Here is a 5,719-nt window from a genome sequence, read left to right on the forward strand (position 1 = left end):
ACCCTCATCGGGACTTCCAGGCTGGCCCGGCCATCTGGTCGCCCTATTGGAAAGCATTGCGCGCGACCACATGGCCGAGGGGAGAGGTGCAACCAGATGGACGGGACTGACAGGACTCCCATCTGTCCAACCCCGAGCCTTCGCGCTAGGGTTCCCGCCTGCCCACGCAGGGCTCCGTGGCTGCAGGGCTCCAGGGCTCCAGGGCTGCAGGGCTCTGGGCCTGCAGGGCTCCGGGGCTGCAGGGCTCCGGGGCTGCAGGGCTCCGGGCCTGCAGGGCTCCGGGCCTGCAGGGCTCCAGGCCTGCAGGGCTCCAGGGCTCCGGGCTGAAGGGCTCCAGGGCTGCAGGGCTTTGGGGCTGCAGGCCTCAGTGGCTGCAGGGCTCCGGGGCTGCAGGGCTCCGGGCCTGCAGGGCTCCGGGGCTGCAGGGCTCCGGGCCTGCAGGGCTCCGGGGCTGCAGGGCTCCGGGCCTGCAGGGCTCCGGGCCTGCAGGGCTCCGGGCCTGCAGGGCTCCAGGGCTCCGGGCTGAAGGGCTCCAGGGCTGCAGGGCTTTGGGGCTGCAGGCCTCGGTGGACGCCCGGGGGACCCATGGAGCCCGTCCTGGGCACTTTGCCTCGCCGCGGGCTGGAGGAGGGAGCACCCGACGCCCCGGGGAAGTGTCGTCCGGGCTTGGCCCATCTGGTCCCCGCCTGAGACCCGCAATCCCCAGGAGGGGTGTCCCGGCATACCCTGCCCCTACTAATCCGGAGGAAGGCTACCCACCTTTCTTGTAACCCTCGCGCTCCGAGTGACGGAGGAGACCCTAGGCGCGGACGCGCCCGACCTCCTGGAGCCGTGGCTGGGATCCGCGAGGCGAATGGACCCTCATCGGGACTTCCAGGCTGGCCCGGCCATCTGGTCGCCCTATTGGAAAGCATTGGGCGCGACCAGATGGCCGAGGGAAAGGTGCGACCAGATGGCCGGGACCAAAAGGACTCCCAGCTGCCCACACCGAGCCATAGCGGTAGGGCTCCTGCCTGCCCTTGCAGGGCTCCGGGGCTCTGCACCAGGGTCCCTTGTCCCGGGCAGATGGACACTTGGCAGGCCGCAGGACGTGGGATCCCAGGCCCTGACCAAACATCAGGAGGCCCGGGGCCGGTCCCTGCTTCTCAACGCAGCCAGGCCGGGGAGATAGGGGAGCCTGCCCAAGCACGAGGGACCCCAGTACCGGGCACACGGTCCTTCAGGTTGTGCGCTCGTTTTCAACAATTTTTTTTTCAAAATTCCGCGAAGAGGCATTCCGCAAATTCCGCCCAGCCCTAACCAAACTCCTACTTCCGCAAGGAAAAGACTTAGCCAGCCACACACCCACCTGGCCCGGTCCCTGCTTCTGATCCCAGCCAGGTCTGGGGAGCCTCCCTTGGCCCGATGGCCCCGTCACGGGCACCCGGACCCTCACCAGGCCGCAGGACGAGTGCTCCCGCCCCACACGGTCGTATAGATCGAGATCAAGCGAGCTTTTGCCCTTCTGCTCCGCGGGAGGTTTCTGTCCTCCCTGAGCTCGCCTTAGGACACCTGCGTTATCGTTTGACAGGTGTACCGCCCCAGTCAAACTCCCCACCTGCCACTGTCCCCGGAGCGGGTCGCGCCCGGCGGGCGCCGGGCGCTTGGAGCCAGAAGCGAGAGCCCCACGGGGCTCGCCCCCCCGCCTCACCGGGTAAGTGACAAAACGATAAGAGTAGTGGTATTTCACCGGCGGCCCGAGGGCCTCCCACTTATCCTACACCTCTCATGTCTCTTCACAGTGCCAGACTAGAGTCAAGCTCAACAGGGTATTCTTTCCCCGCTGATTCTGCCAAGCCCGTTCCCTTGGCTGTGGTTTCGCTAGATAGTAGGTAGGGACAGTGGGAATCTCGTTCATCCATTCATGCGCGGCACTAATTAGATGACGAGGCATTTGGCTATTTTGTACCACCTTGTGGTGGCTCATTCTGGGTTATTATTATGCTGCCCATCAGCGCCAAACGGCCTTGCTTACAACGACGCTCGCTCCGAGAGGTATGGCCACTATGAAAGCAACCTCACTGAAGCTGGGAAGCGGGTGGTGGTCTGTCATAAACAGCCGAGCTTCATACAACGCTCACTCTGGAGTATAGCCACAAAAGCTGTCCTCACTGGAGCTGAGAAGCCTGAGATGTTAGGTTTGTGTGTCATGTCCGGTATGGAGGTATTCGATTTTGTGAAAAGACAGCGCCTCCTTCGCCATCTTAGCGGGGTTTTGTTTCACCAGGAACTACCCCATCTGGTAATGTGTTCGTTTGCTTTGCCATTTCTCACTATCAAGCTAGGCTAGTGATAGACCTTTTTTTGGGCTTACCCCATAGACTTCCCTCCGCAGAGTCCAGTACTATGTAGGCAGTGACCGGCGGGACCACAGTCTGGTAAAGGCCACTATGACCGAGAAAGGTTAAGAGAGTCATAGTTATACCCGCTTGCCATTTCTCACTCCCAGGCTAGGCCTGCAAAAGACCTTGTTTAGCCTGCCTCCAGAGACTTCCCTCCACAGAGTCCAGTACAAAGGAGGCAGTTTACCGGCGGGACCACGAGGAGGTAAAGGCCACTATGACTTAGAAAGGTTAAGAGAGTCATAGTTACTCCCGCCGTTTACCCGCGCTTCATTGAATTCAGAGCACTGGGCAGAAATCACATCGCGTCAACACCCGCCACGGGCCTTCGCGATGCTTTGTTTTAATTAAACAGTCGGATTCCCCTGGTCCGCACCAGTTCTAAGTCAGCTGCTAGGCGCCGGCCGAGGCAGAACGCCGGCCCCGCGCCCCCGGGGAGGGGGCAAGGGGAGAGGCGACCACCGCAGCTGGGGCGATCCACAGGAAGGGCCCGGCTCGCGTCCAGAGTCGCCGCCGCCCCGGAGGGAGGCGCCTCGTCCAGCCGCGGCGCGCGCCCAGCCCCGCTTCGCGCCCCAGCCCGACCGACCCAGCCCTTAGAGCCAATCCTTATCCCGAAGTTACGGATCTGACTTGCCGACCGCGGCCGCGGAGGAGGGCGCCCGAGGCGCGTGCGCGCGGGCAGCCGGTAGGACACCACGGACAGCCACGTGCGGCACGCAGCCAGGCGCCCCGGGATGGGCCCGGGGCGGACCGGTCACCGGGCCCCCTTCACGGGCGCCAGGCGCGCCGGCGGCGTACCTCCGCGGCAGGACCTGGCCAGGGACCCTGCCGACGGGCGATCGGGGGGTCTGACCTTTTGGGGGGACGAAGGGGAAGAGGAGCTCACCCTGCGACGGTCCCAGCCGCGTCCCGGGGAAAACCCCGGGGCGATTGACGATCGAGCGACCCTCAGACAGGCGTAGCCCCGGGAGGAACCCGGGGCCGCAAGGTGCGTTCGAAGTGTCGATGATCAATGTGTCCTGCAATTCACACTAATTCTCGCAGCTAGCTGCGTTCTTTATCGACGCGCGAGCCGAGTGATCCACCGCCAAGAGTCACAGGCAACTTTTCCAAAACGTTCACCCACCTGCGGGCGCAGGAGAGGCGGGAGGAAGGCGACGCCGTCCGTCCGTCGCCCGCGCGGCGAGATGGCACGGGCGCCCTGTTGGACCCGGCCTCGTAGAATGGCCCTCCGTGCCCCCGCACCACCGAAACCTGGTACATGCAGCCCAAGCCCCCGGCCCCGCCGAACCTCCCCACCAGGACACACGCACCGACCCGGACATCCCCGTCCCTGGCCTCTCCCCTTTCGGCCACCCCGGGCCCGCGTGCCCACTTCATGCACCAAGATGGCCGCCCGGCCCCAGCGCGACCCGGGCATAGAGGCGCCACTCCGGCTGGAGGACATCCCGCTTCCAGGGGATGAGAGAGGGAGGAGCAGTTTCTATCGCACCTCTGAACTCCCCCGGGACGATGGGTTTCGATCGGCCCTCCGGCCTCCCTGAGGGCTGGCTCCACGCCTGCTGGGTGTCTGGGACTGCTCCCGACCCGGCCCTGAAAGAATCAAAAGACTATAGCAGGAAATCCCGACAAGCGACCCCCAGGTGACAAGACCCCTGCCTGCACAGACTCCGGACATCAAAGAGGGGTCGAACTATAACAAGGGGTGCTCTGGGGCTGTCCGGCAGATTCGACGCTGGAACAACGAGAGCCTGCTGACGTGGTCGCGGCTCCTGGAACTGGAACTCACCTGAGCCCTGCTGAGTGACTCGCGGCTCCCTGAAGATCGTAAGACCTCCGAACTCACCTGAGCCCTGCTGAGTGACTCGCGGCTCCCTGAAGATCGTAAGACCTCCGAACTTGTACCTGAGCCCTGCTGAGTGACTCGCGGCTCCCTGAAGATCGTAAGACCTCCGAACTTGTACCTGAGCCCTGCTGAGTGACTCGCGGCTCCCTGAAGATCGTAAGACCTCCGAACTTGTACCTGAGCCCTGCTGAGTGACTCGCGGCTCCCTGAAGATCGTAAGACCTCCGAACTTGTACCTGAGCCCGCTGAGTGACTCGCGGCTTCCACAGACTCCACCGGTCCCGCCGGACCCCACGACAACCAGCCTACCCCCCAGCTCGAGGATTGTGAGCTGTGCGCCGGGTACGTCCCTCCTTTGAACCGTTACCAGAGACAGTCCCGCTACCCCCTACCTTTCCGAGACTCTTGAGCCCGTGCTCACCTTGTACATATTTGCAGTGATACCTGTTTGATAAAACTTGTTCTGAGAATACCCAGTGTGGTCCCTCTGTGTCGTGTGGTGCCAGAAGTACGATCCTAGTTGCGAGAGTCCTCCCCCTGGGGAATCTCCCGCCAGTGCCCGGCTACGATACTTTGAGGGTGGGTCTCAGGGTAGTCAGGACCCCTTTCCGGGCTCCTCTGAGGTCGCCGTCTAACATTGGTGGCAAGCGACGGGATTCGGGCCCATCACCTAGAGATCGTACAGTAAACGACGGACGCACGACCAACAAAGATGGCAGAAGGAAGCGCCACGAGCTCCGCAGAAACCAACGCCAACAGAGTGTTCCAGGTGGAGCATCTGGAAGAATACACACACAAAGAGCTAAAACAATTTTGCAAAGAACTTAAAATCGCTACCACTGGCCTCAACACTAAGGAAGACTTGCAGAAAGCACTGAAAACTTGGGTGGAGACCGGGGCCTCCCGCCCGGAAGGCACGGGGGAGCGCCCCGACGAAGCCGAACCCCCCAAAGTGAAAGCAGTAGCAATCAGGTGCGAGGCATCGTACCAGACGGGGGCCTATCCCCGGAAGAGCTCGCGGACAGAGAGAGAAGCCGCAGTCATGAACTCGAGTTAGCCAAACTCAAAATCGAGGGCGAATTGAAGTTAGCGGAGAAGAAGCTAGCAGTAGAGCAAATGCGTGTACAAGGCGAACTGGAAGAAAAGAAGCTCCAACGGGAGCACGAAGGAAGAAAGCTCCAACTGGAGCACGAACGGAGCTTAAAGGAACTCGAGCTCAAGGCCCGAAATGAGGACGGGAGGCCCTCGGGGAACCGAGAGACGGCCCCCCCAGCGGAACAGAAGGTCCGCATCCCCAAGGATGTGGTCAAAGAATATTATAAAAACGATGACATTCAGCAATGGTTTTGGGCCTACGAGGTCGCCATGACCTCCCATCGGATTCCACAGAAGGACTGGGGGGCGGGGTTGTGGGGACGGTTTCTGAGCGAAGGAAGGGACACCCTGCTCGACCTACCCCTCTCCCTGCAGACCTCCTACAGCCACATGAAAG

At 62.3% G+C, this 5,719-nt stretch overlaps 1 non-coding gene across 1 annotated transcript; it reads right to left on the reverse strand.

The window, feature by feature from the left end:
• Positions 1–3,323: 3,323 nt before the first annotated feature.
• LOC146871363 (5.8S ribosomal RNA) lies at positions 3,324–3,477 on the reverse strand. Its single transcript, XR_014959804.1, has one exon. It is a non-coding gene; the product is annotated as a 5.8S ribosomal RNA (ribosomal RNA).
• Positions 3,478–5,719: the final 2,242 nt, after the last annotated feature.

The sequence above is a fragment of the Triturus cristatus genome, chromosome 1_1 (assembly GCF_964204655.1).
Source record: "Triturus cristatus chromosome 1_1, aTriCri1.1, whole genome shotgun sequence".
Lineage (NCBI taxonomy): Eukaryota > Metazoa > Chordata > Amphibia > Caudata > Salamandridae > Triturus > Triturus cristatus.